We start from the raw sequence: 14,824 nt of genomic DNA on the forward strand, positions 1-14,824 counted from the left end.
CACACATAACGGTCGTGGTTCATCAGCTGGTCCTGTCCACATAAATCAAACTCAAATACTGATCATCATATCGTCGTCTTTTGGGTTTAAGCCCTGAACTTGAAAGCTTTTGTGGCTAGGGGGCGTGGCCGAGCGCCGTGGGAACGGAGTGAGGCCACCGCGTAAGTGGATACACTTGCGGTGCGCACCTGCCTCAGATCCCACGGAAGGAGCTCTGGATCATAAAAGGAGGAACAAGGGCAGAGGAAGCCGAGGGAGGACCGGACCCGGACATATTTTACTTTTGCTTTCAGTTTGACGGCAGTCTCCGTGAGGATCTGCCGTCCGTTTGTTTTGGTTTAGACGGAGCTGCCGTCACTGTCATTAATAAACCACGGTAAAACACCCTGCTTCAGTTCTCCGCCTCCTTCTTCCCGGCGGCCAAAGGGCCGTGAACTTCATTACAGCTTTGAATCGGGGTGGGTCTCAGAAACCGACCCATTGTATTAGCAGGCATATACCTGTATTGGCGGGCTTGCCAAACAGAAGCGAATTCACAGCTATGGCCTTCTGGGTAAAAAAGGTTTTCTTATATTTGACGTATTATTTTTTTCTTTGTTTAATTAAAACGTTTAAATATAATAAAAAATACATATAATAATTAAACTTAATAATTATATTTTTATTATATTATATTTTTTCCCGCGCCTCCCCTGACATGCTCTGGCGCCCCCCAGGGGAGGCGCGCCTCACACTTTGAAAACCCCTGGTATAGACTATCCTTTAACAAAATGTGGCATATTTTTGTTGCATGTTAGCAGACCACTTCCACACATGTAAGTCCAGCTGCGCTCTCATAGCGGGGAAATGGAAACAAAGCCTTCGTTACAGCACATTTATAAACTCAGCACTGAAAAACCATGTCTCCTAACAATTTTTTTTTCTACTAGTTTTAATTACGGTTGTTAATACAACGTGGTGTCTCTCTGCTGTCTGAACACTGTAACGGGTAAAAACAGTGTTCGAAGCTATCATGCAGATTAATTAAATTGCACCTCATTAACAATCGAGCGCTGATTGTTTTGAACCAAGTCTTTCTCATGAATTTATGATGAAAACAGCATCAGTACCCGGTACAGACATTTAGTCTCCACGCTGAAATTTACACAAGGATCTAATTGCTGTGACGTAGCTACAAAATTTCTTTTAGAACCGGAACAACAAATTCACTCTAAACAATGCAAAATCAACCAATTTTCATTTTTTTGATAAATATATGTGTCCTAATAGTGTTTTAAGCAGCCTGGAACACATATATGACTGTCAGCATCTCAAAAAAATGAGTTTTGGTGTTTCTAGCCCTTTAAAGGCACTGGCACAAAAACAGCAACAATTCCCTTCGACCCATTTTCAGTAGAGTATAATAAATGATCTGATGGGTATTTTGACCTGAAATTCACGGGTACATTCTGGAGACATAAAAGACTTATTTTACACCTTGTAAAAAGGCCAAAATTGGGGCCTTTTAATAGTGAGAGCTTTCTTAATAGCCTAATGTGTTTTGCCTCTTCTGAAATGCTGACACTGGCTGCTTTCATTTCCCAATCTCAATCTTTTTTATGCGTTGGCCTATGTTGTTGCAGTTTTTTCCCGCCTGGCCCCCATAGGCAATTCCGATATGTAGCATCAATTTTGTGTGGGAAATTTTTTTCCTCCACTGTCTGTAATTGTTAGGATAAATGTAGGGCAAGAGGAAGCGAACAAGCCTGCGTGTCTCTTTTGTAGACGTCTCTGTTTGCTCACTGAGATGACAAGCCACATTTTTTTAGCATATCTTTTTACTCTGTCAAGCGTTCGCTGTCCTGGGCACAGATGGTGCTGGAAAAGCTGACGGGTCGGTCATTTTGCTCCCCTCTCAAAGATTGGTTTTAAATAAATGAGAACAGGGTTTGATATGAGGAAGATCTGGATAAGATTACATTTGCGAATGTATCATCAATATGAATGCAGTATAAAAGGTTATTTTATTTCCTTGCTATTTGCTAAATGACATGGGTCAGAGGCGATCACCTGATAAACCGGATCACTAGAGTGGATGATACGGGAAGATCCAGACGAGATGACCTGCTTACGGTCATCGGCAGGCCCGTTTCCCATAATTCCTCCATGAGCCGCCACCATTAGCTAATAGAAATGGGGGATAGTTTGTCAAGGAGGCTGTTCAGTGCTGCATGAAGATTCCATTTAGAATGTATAGTCGTATTTGGGTGGTAATTGTTTCTCATGTGGAGCGAAGTAAAAATACATTTGTGCGGCTGCTTGGTGATAGAAATCATGTGTTCGGATGACGATTTCAACATGTTGGGGAGAGTTAAATCCACAAATGCTTTTCACATGGGAAGTCACATGTTCAACATTGAAACGTTGATATGGATTAAATTATTAAGATTTCTGGCTTGCATTTTGTCTCTGCAAATGAAAAATGTAAATAATTAGATGTTAAATGGCTTATTATAGTTAACTGAAAGTATAGAAAAAAGTAATTCCAGATTTGTTTTTTAAAATAAACTCGGAAAAAAAATTTCTCCTCAAAAAAGAATTTTCCTTCAAAGAAAATGCTGTAAAACTTTTGACAATATATTGCGCTTTATTATATTTTATTTTATTATTTTATTTTGTTTTATTTTTATTTTATTTAAATGAATCATTATCTGAATTATTTTGTAATTATTTTAACTTATAATTATTTTAATTATTAACATTAATAATACAATTTTTATGTTTTGTTTGTTTGTTTTATTTTATCATTTTTAAATAAAATAATTGATTAATAAATTTAAAAAATACAAAATTCTAAAATATAAAATAAAACAATTTTTTAATTTTATTTATAGTTTTTTCTTATTTTATTTAAAATGTTTAATGTTTTTGTTTGTTTTTTATTTTATCATTTTAATAAAATAATTATTTAATAAATTTATAAAAATAGAAATAAAAATAAAATGTGTATTTTTTTTATTTTGATTAAATCTTTTATTGTTTTATTCATTCATTCCTTTTCTTTTCATGTTAGTCCCTTTATTAATCCAGGGTCGCTTATCCAGCTAGTTTTTACACATCTAATGCGCTTCCAGCCACAACCCATCTCTGGGAAACATCCACACACACAATCACACAAACACTCATACACTACGGACAATTTAGCCCACCCAATTTACCTGTACCGCATGTCTTTGGACTCTGGGGGAAACCGGAGAACCCGGAGGAAACCCACACGAACGTAAGGAGAACATGCAAACTCCATACAGAAACGCCAACTGAGACGAGGATCAAACCAGCAACCTTTTTGCTGTGAGGCGACAGCACTACCTACTGCACCACTGCTTCGCCCTTTATTGTTTTATTTTTATTTTAAATTAAAAAAAAAATTTGTTTATTCTATTTTATTTTTAATTTAAATTAAAATAATGTTTCATTTTAAATTATTTTATTTAAAATTTTTATGTTTTGTCATTTTTAATTAAATAATTAATATTTTTTTAAATTATGTGTATTGGATTTTCACAATAGTATAGACATAACAATGCATATTCAAAAGACATGCATAGAAAACTAGTCAAACAAAACAATGGAGAGGAAAAAAAGAAAAAAAAATAACAAAAAAAAAAAAACCACAAAAAGCTCAGATTATATAAAAAGGACTACCCCAAATAAAACTGTTCAGAAAAAGGGCTAAAAGCATTTCTTATTTTTCATATAATACAGATACAATATTTCTTTTAGCATGATAGGGAAAAGACTAGGTTCCAAATAATCCAAATATAAATTTAAGTATTAAATAAAATTAAATATATATTTTTATTTTATTTACATTTTTATTTAGTTTATTATTTTACTTGAGATTTCATTGCTTTTTTGTTTGTTGTATTATTTTTTCATATTTAATTTATTTTATATTTTAAAATTTTAATTTATAAATTAAATTAAATTAAAATGTTTATTTAATTTTATTTTTATTTCATTTTTATTTACATTTATTTATTTATTTTTTACTTACACTCACATACTATCATTTGATTTATCAGGGTTGACCACAGCAGAATGAACAGCCTTTATTTTTTATTTTATGTAATATTATATTAACTACAAAAACTGCCATATGTAAGAAGGCAATGATGTTAATAGTTATATAACTTATATTTATATGCACTAGCTTGTCTAAATAAATCTAAATGCATAAAAATAAAATCAAATGTCTTGAACTGAATTTAAGATCTAATATCCATTTTTGCTGATATATAACAAAACAAAATCTTTAATATCAACTGATAGCATATATGATGTTAAAATATCCCACATCCCTAGAATATACTTGTGCAAAGTTAAGCAGGCTTATGTGCTGCATATTTATGCATAAATGCATATGGATGTTTCTGAAATCCAGCTGGACCTTTTGCTCTTCAAATATGCCTTGAGATGCTGTGGTTTGAAGTTTATGCCATCACTGGGCAGCGTTAAATTACTGTCTGTTGATCAGTCAATTAAAATCTGTCCTAAATTGTTATCCCCACACATCATTTAAATTAGGAAGTATAAGTGAATATAATTCAGCCAAGCTTTTACTTTTATAGATTTGATTTTTTTTTTTTACCACCCACTAGTCAGGTGCCCACAGTTTGTGAACACTGTAAAAAGTGCTACACTCACAAAGTTGGTTCTATCTACTTTAAATAATTGCAATCTAGTTAATTTTATTTGTTTTATACCAAAAAAATAAAATTTGCTTCCTCTTTACTTAAAATATATCAGTTTTTATATAACTGTATATTTTGAATAAAACTAATGCAGTTTATTTGATTAGATTTTTGTACGTGGTTATTGTGTAGAATAAATGTTATAAAAGTGAGTTGACACAGACAATTTATTAGAGCAGCTGTCGATGTGGGCAGGTGTTCATAAAACGTGATTTTAATAGTTTGGCGTGACTCCTTTTTCATTGCCCGGGATTTAGCAGGCAGACGCAGCTTCTGCAATGGTCGACATCAACTGCTCCCAGCAGCGGATCTGATTAACACGGTAAGTTGCTAATTTAGCCGAATGATAATTGTAAAGTCATGCAAAACTGCTGTCTTCGCTAGGCAGGTGAGGTTTTAGCTTTGTAAATTGTACTGTAGCCTCAGGTATGTTAACAGTTAGACTGCTCTCACATGGAAAGCTAAGTTGGCTAACGCTAACCAACGCTAGTTTATGCTAACGATTAAAAGTGATATTATTGAGAAAAAATAGTGAAAGTAGTTTTAAAACACTTAGTAGGTATAACTAACGTTGCAGAACCGATTAACAAGGTCACTGGTGGGCGGTCGGGGTGTGGGGGTTCAGTTTGTTAGCGCTAACTTAGCTAAAGTTAGCTCACCTAAGTTATAGCAGCACATTAAGGATGGATATTAAATGCAGAAACGTATGCAACAGTTAAGTAGTGTGTGTTTAACGTAAGAGAAAGTATAACTTAAAGTTTGTGTTTTAGAGATTTAGTCCATAAGTTTTTTAATGCTGCATAGTGAATAAATTACAGATTTACAATTTATTTTAACTTAAATTACATTTACTACTGATGTTTACAGAACCATTTAAATTGTATGCACCTCATTCTAAAATGCATGTTCTTGGTCTTTAGATACCAAAGTGATTTTGTTACCTGTGGATCTTCAAACTTCACATCCAGGTAAGAAAAACATTAGATACAACTACAGCTATAATTATTTGCAGGCAGGTAAAACATTGGTAAAATTGCAAACAATAGTGGGCTCCATAGAATTAACTTACATTTGATATCTGAAGTTTTTTTATGTGTGCAACAGTAAAAACAGTATAAAAATACCCTAATGCAGTTTCTTATTATCTGTCAGTCTTTCAATAAAGCTGATAAACTGATAACACTGAATCACTGAACTGTCATTTGCCAGTGACATTAATTAAATGTCAATTAATTGTAGCTTTAGCAAAAATTTAATGTAAACCTTAATGTAATGTGTAAAATGGCAATGTATTTATTTATTTAATAAAATTTGTATTATGACGTGCAAAGTTTGGTGCAAAATGAAGATGACAATTAAATTATAGAATTTGTATTCTATAATTTTCATATAGCCATTTTCAAACAGTTTTAATATCTAAATTAAATACACATTCTTATGCTTTATAAGTTGCCAAAATAAACAAAAAATGTAATACCTAAATTTTAACAATTCTTTGATTGACAGGAAACCACAATGACATGCACTGTTACACTGAGTAAAATCACAGTTTTCTTTAAAATTTGATAACTAAAAACACCTGGAATAATGTAATTACACAACCTCTATAACCTTTTTTTATTTTTTAAATAGAAGTTAGGTAATTTTAACTAAGGTAATTTTTAACTGATAAACTAAGGTGTTTCACCCATGCATCATTCTCACTGGACTTTTGTAACTTCACTTGTAGTTATTTTCTATTTAGTATTTAGCTATTTAATGTTGTTTGGTAGCAACCACCTGAACTCCTGTTTCTTTTTGTCTCTACCAATAGAGTTGTGAGGAATCAGAGGTGCATGCGGCTGCCCACGGGAAAAATTTGCCATCAGCCCAACACAGTTTGGATTATCATAGGACTGTCAGAGGTTTGCCAAACCTGTCAAATGCATGATGGCTCCTGTTTGGACTTACCGATGTCCTCGACTTCAAGTATCCATCAAAACTGTATACATTTGAGATATATTAGAGACTCTTTGTGGGACTGGACATTATGCATCCTAAATCTTCATCAAAATATGCAAATCTCCTCACTGAGTTGCCTTGGATGATTTCTCAATAGGATCTGGTATTATTAATGTTTTTATTTATGTATTGTGTACGTGTAGCCACATTAATGGCCTATTTTGTAGTCACTATTAAAAGGAACATCGATTGATATTGAATACATGTTATGGTCTTTAATCCATCTTTCCATTCTTATTTAATTGTTATTGACAGGAAAGTCTGTTTATCTGTTTTTACTAGTGTATATTGTGCTTACAATATAGAAACGAAGATTTATTTTCTGAGGTTACAGCCAGAAGTCAATTAAATTAGTTTTAAATGACATATGCATGATTAATTTTATTTAGATCATTAAGTTCATAATACTTAATTAAAATGAGTACAGTCAACATATAGCAATGTATAAGTAAGTTAAGTTTAACAAAAAAAGTAAGTTTATCTGATTTGAGTAATTTTAGAAATATTAGTTGGCTCAACTTAATTTTATTGCATTTGTTTTAAGCAATGTTTTAGTGTTTAAAATACTTAAAAAAGGCTGGAAGTTGAATCAACCTAAAACGTCCGATGCAACCACTTGCCTCACTTTTTATAAGTTAGATCTAAGTAACATTTTTTACAGTGAATGCCAGTCGTGATGAGCTTCATCCAGATTTATTCTGCCAGAAATGCTTGGGATTTTAAGAATGTCTTTTTTGTGTGTGTGTGTGTGTGTGTGTGTGTGTGTGTGTGTGTGTGTGTGTGTATATAAGAAATGTAAAATTGAGTGGTGATCTGCGAAAATTTTATATATATATATATATATATATATATATATATATATATATATATATATATATATATATATTAGGGATGTAACGGTATTGTAAATACCGTCATACCGCAATATTAATTTTTTTCGATATTACCGAAGTCGCATGACTCGGTAAAACTATAGGTCTTCTGAGAAAATTTGCTCAGGCGAATGAAGCGAACGGGAGGTAGCGAAAACTACAATCCCCATCATCCCTTGCGGTCTGTTGTCGCTACAGATCCAGTAATGCGGAAATGGAGTGTGCTGCTAGAAGCGGGGATCAAAAAGAGCTGTAAAACTCTAAGGCCCCTTTTACAAGAGTGCGTTTTAGTTTTAAAACGGCGTTGTAGAATGAAAATGATCCGCGTCCACACTCGCGTTTTACCCAGCGTTTCTGAACTGCTCTCCGTCCACACCAAAACGCTGAAAACGCACATCACGTGACCACAGACACTCTCGGGCAAGCGCTCCAGCATTTCTACCCAGATGAGAGCTCTGCTTGTCGGACTGCTCATCAAGCATCTCCCGCTGGATCTAATCTCACTATATTTGCTAAACGTGATATTTCATTCATGTTGTTGTCTTTATCTAACGACATAGGCCAATTCCCTGACTTTGGTCATTGGAATCTATTAAGTTACTTCACGGGTAACATGTTTTGGTTAAGCGCAAAGATAAGTTAATGATTAATCCAGGTACATTGACTGATCGCTTGCCTTTATTTCCTACAATGTATAAACTTATTGTATGTGATACTTTTATAATTGTCGATTATTAAAACTGATATTCAACAAAAGTGAGGGTGCGTTTCGTATTTTTACTGAAATTGAAAGGAGGCAGTTGTTATAGGCTCCGTTTTGTTATAAATGTCCACACAGTGAAGATGACGCTCATATATGCAGCACGACGCCTTAACATTTCTGCTGTCTGTTTTCTAATATTAAAAAGGAAATAGGCAGTTCCTTAAATCATGTTTACATTTTATTGTTGAGAAAGTGAAACAACGTAGCCAAGGTGATGTGAATGAAGTTATAAAGTACACTGTTCCCTTTGAAGATTTACGCGTGTCCTCGGTATGTTTTCCATATCAAACTGAGAAGGGGGAGACTGCAGCCTTGATCAAACTTGCGAAGTCTTAACTTACAAGAAGAGGATGCGAGACTGAACTGTGTGTGGGCTACTTAATATTGAGGAAAAGCCCCAATCAGATAGGCGAACGTTTGCAGCCCCGCCTCCGTTTTCAGATGTCTCCGTCTTTCCCCATCCACACTGAGACGGAGCAGCAGGTTTCAGAATGAAAACGGCCTCTCCAGCGTTTTCAAAAAGCTCCGTTTTCGGCGCTCGAGAAATAAGTCATATAAGTCATATCTCTCTTGTCCCAGAAACCTCAGAACCAAATGAGAGGTTTTTTTTCTGTTGCAGGGGACATTGTAAATGCCCAGAGATACCAGCTTTTACCAGATTATATTTATATGATAATTTTCCTTTAAACCCATCTCTATCTAAGTGAGTGAGTGATTAAATGTTGAATGTGATGAGTTTTCAACAATACTAAATTGAAACTTTATTGTTTTTACATGGTTTAATATTTTTTTTGTTATTAAAATTGAAGTTCCTGTTTCAAAGCTTACAGATAGATGGCTAATTTGTATGTCATTGACACTTTTGGCTCTTTTTTGGAGTATTTTCATAAGTTTTGTTTTTTCCTGTAAATGATTCAATAAATACCGTACCGTGACATTCATACCGAGGTATTACCGTACCGTGAAATTCTGATACCGTTACATCCCTAATATATATATATATATATATATATATATATATATATATATATATATATATATATATATATATATATATATATATATATATATATAATAAAGCCAGCTCTGATGTACCCCCTTTTAGGTTTTTATTCATGGCAGTCTGGAGGTGGTTCTTCAGTTGAAATCCTCTCCAGAGATGTGCACCTACCTACACAAAAACCTCCTACTGCGAGGCCGTTATTATGTGATGATAATCAGAGAGCAGATTTAGCCTTGATTCTCATGTGAGTCCTGCTCGTCTGTTATGGTGAACTCTTCAAGGTTACGTTCCCTTAGACACACTCTATTCTGCGTTTGAACAGTGTGTATTAAATAAATAGTATAGGCCAAATTAAGCTTTGCATCTACTAACAATATTCTTTGTTTTTCTTCTGCCTGTTAAAAAATGTCTTTGCTGTACTTGTTAAATGCAGCGTGGGAATTATTCACTGTTATTTCTTATTGATATAATTTAAGTGTGACTATGATCTGGTATAATAATCAAATCAGAGAAGCTTTCCGGGTTTGTCAAATGGATAAAATTCAAAACGTGCTATCTTTTAATTTTGCTATATATTACGCACAATTTAAGTTTTTTTTTATTAATATTTTTTCTTAGATTTTCATGTCACTTAAAGGTTTATCACTAATTCCAGGTTTTCTATATTTCTACAGATACACACAACACAGGCTCATTGTGAAAATTTAGTCTTGTAAACATTTCTGGAAATTATGTAGTCAGAGCTACATATGGCTGCATTTCATCTTTAAAACGAACTGTTATGGTGTGACTTGAACCTTGTCATTTAAAAAAGCCATCCGTAAGTAGGATTTTAATTTATTTTAAAAAATAAAAAAGAAAATGTTGTTTTATTTTTATTTTATTTAAAATTGTTGTTTGTTTGTTTGTGTGCTTTATTATTTTATTTTATTTTTTTAATAAAGAAATAAAAAAATTAAAAATAAAATAAAGTAAAATGAAAAAATATTTTGTTTCATTTTAATTTTTTTGTTTGTTTGTCTGTTTTGTTAAATACATTTAAATTTATTTTATATTTAAATGTTATTTTTAAAATTATACAACAATTTTGCAAAACAAAAACTAAAGGCAAATAATAATAATAATAATATTAAACAAGTAATGATAATAATGATAATAATGATGAGAACGTGGTAAGGTAAAAAATGTGGTAAAATTTCAGGCGGATGCAAGGCTTTTACTTTTACTGCATTTCTTTTGAAAATACTGTTGGTTGGGTTTAAGGAAGGTGGTGGATGGGGGAATCTGTCTGTCAATCAGTTAACAGCAGTCTCTGGTGGATTTACGCAAGAACAGCAGAAATGAATGGCACTCGTGAGCGAAATTTGTGATCTGAAAAAGCATATTTTTTGAATGTATGTATCCCGTTCAATTCAAGTCAGTTCATCTTTTTTCTCTAGCTCTTTTACCATGTAGATTGTGTCCAAGCTCAGTTCAGTTCAGTGTAATTTTAAATTTCACTGCTGAAATCCCAAACACAGAAGAACAAATCCAATGATGTCCACAAATCCACAAGTCCCAAACCAAGCAAGCTTGTTGCGACTGTGACAAGGTGATCATGTAAGCTAGACTTGGGTTAGTTCCCTCAAAAATGCCACTATATAGGTGACCTGTTTTTGTCAGTACGCCTTTTAAGAAGATTTTGAAGCTGAAACAGTTTTTTTTTTTTTTTGTAATTCATTAAATACAAGTCAACAGCTACAAGTAATTTGACAGTCACAAGCACAAACAGACATAGCTCAATTAATACCCATGGCTCCTGACTAAACACACTTCTTGTGGATTCGAATAATTGTGTGAACTCATTTATGGTTGTGTTTGTCTTTTGTTTGACAGGCCGTGTGTAGATCACTAGAAGAATGACACTTCAAAAGAAAGCAAAGAAATTGGAAACAATATAATTAAGAAAACATTTAGAATTGCTTGTCAATCCTGTAGGTATACAATAGCAGACACCAAGTAAGACTCTAATTGCTTGCATTTAGGAATATTTTTAGTGAAATGCAATGAATTGTTTTCAGTTTGTTAAATCATTGTAAATGTAGAAATAAGTTTTTTTTTAAATACTATTTTACTCTTTTGTCAATCTGTTTATGTTAATAACTAATAAATATCTGTTATCAATGATAAATAACTGTTAATAATCAAGTTGTTCATTTGATGACACTTCGAGTGTGATTGTAATGTACCGCGCAGCTTTTACTTGACGCAGAATCTGAATCATGACAGAGCCTTATTTCTTTATTTTATTTTATTTTTTAGAGAATTGTTAGAAAGTCCCAGTGGCCCGGAGCCAGTGTGCAAGAGTGTGGGGTTTGCTGACAGTCTGTCACTTGGCCCATTGAGCCCCTGTTGCATTGTCACTGCATCTTGCATCCATTGATCAAGCACATGTGTTTTCATGCCTTGCCAACTTAAACATTTGGTTTTCTGTGATGTACTGAACGATATTATTGAGAATCACAGAAACATCATCCAGACGAGATTTGGCAAAGCTGCAAGAATACAACTTGTGATCGTCTTAATAAAATGAACGTTGGTCTAATAAAATGATCCCCTGAATGTGTTAGGGCTGGGGGATTTTAATCGAATTTAAATTACAAATGTGATTGAACAAAGCTGTGATTGTTGAAGGACTGTTTTATTTGTATTGAATATTTTTAGAAGGACAGAGAGAAAACCAACAAATCTGTCCAAATACACACAAAGAAACCGAGCAAATGCCTTGCAGAATTCAGCACTTGCTGAATAAAGTGAAGATTTAACTGCATACATTGATTTCAGTGACTGCTTAGTCTCATTAAAGGATTTATTTCAAACACTCAACTGTAGTTATGAGATGAGTTTGAAGTAAAACCTTGTTAATATATGTTATTAATATATGAATATAAGGTAACTTAACAGTGTACTACTTTACTACTTTTGTGGTTCAAGATACTGAATTTACCCGTCAGTACTAAGATTTTAAAAATGTCCATATCCCACTAACATTTTAGCTCTGTTGATCGCATTCTTAAACACCGCTGATAGGCCATTGTACTCACATGCTCAACAAAAATGTCATTGTGTGTGAAAATGGAAGTTTTTTGTTTTGTTTTGTTTTTCCCAATAGATTAACAGTGGTACTGGTATCTCATAATAACAAGTACAGCAGTTTTTGTTAGATCTTCTTACAAATGCTTCAAAGCAAAGATTATAAAACAAGTTTAGTCATTGAGTATCCTTAAGACAAATCCAGAAGGAGGACTAAATGCACCAGAACACCTCAGATCTTTAGGTTGCCTGACTCAGCCACATATTGACTGAAGGTATCTGAGCAATTGGCCATAATAATATACATTTTTTGGCCAAATATATACAAAATTCAATACACATTCTTTGTCACGATCAAGACACAGTTCTGATGTACAATTCAGATGGTATACCTTTGGGGACAAAGCAAAAATTTTTCCAATTATTTTTAGAAACATTTCGGGGATCTCTTTCCAGTTCATTTTGTTGCAATCTTAAATTGCATACATCACTATGCCAATGTCTACCTTACATTTGAAACAGAGCTGGGAACAATTGGGAGATTCAGTGTTTCCTTTAGGATTATTTCCAGCTGTGGCGACAGGCCTTTTTTTTTTTTTTTTACACAGATCTCCCAAATTCCTGTCCTGTGGCATTATTTCAATGACAAATGTCGTGAGCGCAGTATTAGAAGTCGAGATCGCATTTATGTAATAGCCTACAGCATGTGGAACTCTTTGCTTGCGCGCCTATTTCCTGTGCTCGTGCACAAAACTTCTTGCATGCCCCCTCAAATATAAGCCACTTCAAGAGCGCGCAGATCTTGTGCGCTCACAAATAAATGCTGCTTAAGTACGATTTAGTTTACCCTTTAATACGTTTTGGTGCGATTATTACCCGCTATTAAAAAAATTCTATGTTTTGAATGAGAAGCTGTAATGTAGCCGTGGCGGGATGAATTTTGGCGTGGCACCCCGCCATGGAAGAATGAATGTAGCGGAAACAATGGAAATATTCTATGTAGGTGAACTGGGGTAAGATAAATCCTTTAATTTAATTTCAGTTAGATTTTAACAATAAAACAAACAAAGAGTTACATTAAATTTGAATTGACTATCTTAAAACCATCCCCATCATTGTCCTTCTTATTTCAGATAGGATGGCGAGCCAAATCAAATGTTACCAATGGGCCAACTTTGGCCTGTGGACCCTAGTTTGGGCATCACTTGTTTAAAGGGACCTGCATGAAAACAGGGTGTTTGAATTCATGCCTAAAAGGGGCACATTTGTTGAGGTATGTTAAATTATCTGTCTAGTATTCTAAACTGAAACTTCAGACACATGTATTTTGTGTCTTGTGAAAATGGGCATACTATATAATAAAAAAGCTTAGTTTTATAATATCGCAATATTATCACAAACACATTTGTTGAGGCCTTGTCTCAGTGCACACATAAGCTGCCACCTGGATTTGGGAAAGGACCTGGACTTGTGCCAGGGTCCATTTTGAAGAAGGCCAAGCCAGCGATGCATGGATCCAGAGTTGTAAGGCCTCCAGCTCCTCCTGCTCTGTCAGCCTCTCGAACTGCTGATCTAGCCAGACAGCTGCGAGCTGCATTCCAGCCCCAAAAACCATTACTTCTCCACTGATATCCAAGATGGGGATCTCGCGTTATGAATGATCGGAGCAGCTCTGTGCAGTGACCCAAGACATAATGTTTACTAAACGTATTAATTCCGTCTGCTTGCATTCTTATGGGCTGCTAGGAATGAACGTGAAACAGTTATTAGCACTCGCTGCAGAGTGAGAGATACCTCAGGAAATCGAAGCAATGCAGCTTTTAGCCTGTGTCTGTTCAGCCGAGGTATTTGTATGCTACTAGCCTGCAAAAACTTATTACAGATATACACATTTAAAGGCTATATAGTTTTTCGTTTTTGAATAGCCATAAATAGTTTTTCCTTTTTACGAGTTAAGTGAGTTATTTGTACGTTTTGTTTGTTTTTATCGTTTGTTTGTTTGTTTTTTTATATATATATTTTTTTTTTTTGTGTTGCTTTTTTATTTAATTTTTTTACAAGGTTTGTTTTAGTTTCGTTTTATTTTCGCTGTTTTTGGCATTAGTTTTTTTTATTTTATTATCTGTCTTGTAATTGTTTCATTCAATTTTCTTTTTTTGTTTTTGGATATTTTTATTTTATTGGGATGATTTTTGATTATGTTGTTATCATCATTTAATGTTTTTTTTTATTTTAGGGTTGGGCGATATTGCAAAAACGCAATCTTGATAATTATTTTCCATATTGAATGATAACAATGTATTGTTCGATGCAAGTTATTAATGTTTTCAACCAACAATGACTGAAACCACAAAAATTAGAGGGTCATAACATATTGTAA

The 14,824-nt window shown here is 33.6% G+C and overlaps 1 long non-coding RNA gene across 1 annotated transcript in view; it reads right to left on the reverse strand.

The window, feature by feature from the left end:
* Positions 1-8,044: 8,044 nt before the first annotated feature.
* The window catches only part of LOC147838908 (uncharacterized), a 113,334-nt gene continuing 106,554 nt past the window's right edge, over positions 8,045-14,824 (reverse strand). The window contains exon 3 of the long non-coding RNA XR_015520500.1: positions 8,045-8,936. This is a non-coding gene — a long non-coding RNA (uncharacterized LOC147838908). The remainder of the gene's footprint in view (positions 8,937-14,824) is intronic.

This window comes from Danio rerio, chromosome 21, assembly GCF_052040795.2.
Source record: "Danio rerio strain M-AB ecotype USA chromosome 21, GRCz13ab, whole genome shotgun sequence".
Taxonomy (NCBI): Eukaryota; Metazoa; Chordata; class Actinopteri; order Cypriniformes; family Danionidae; genus Danio; species Danio rerio.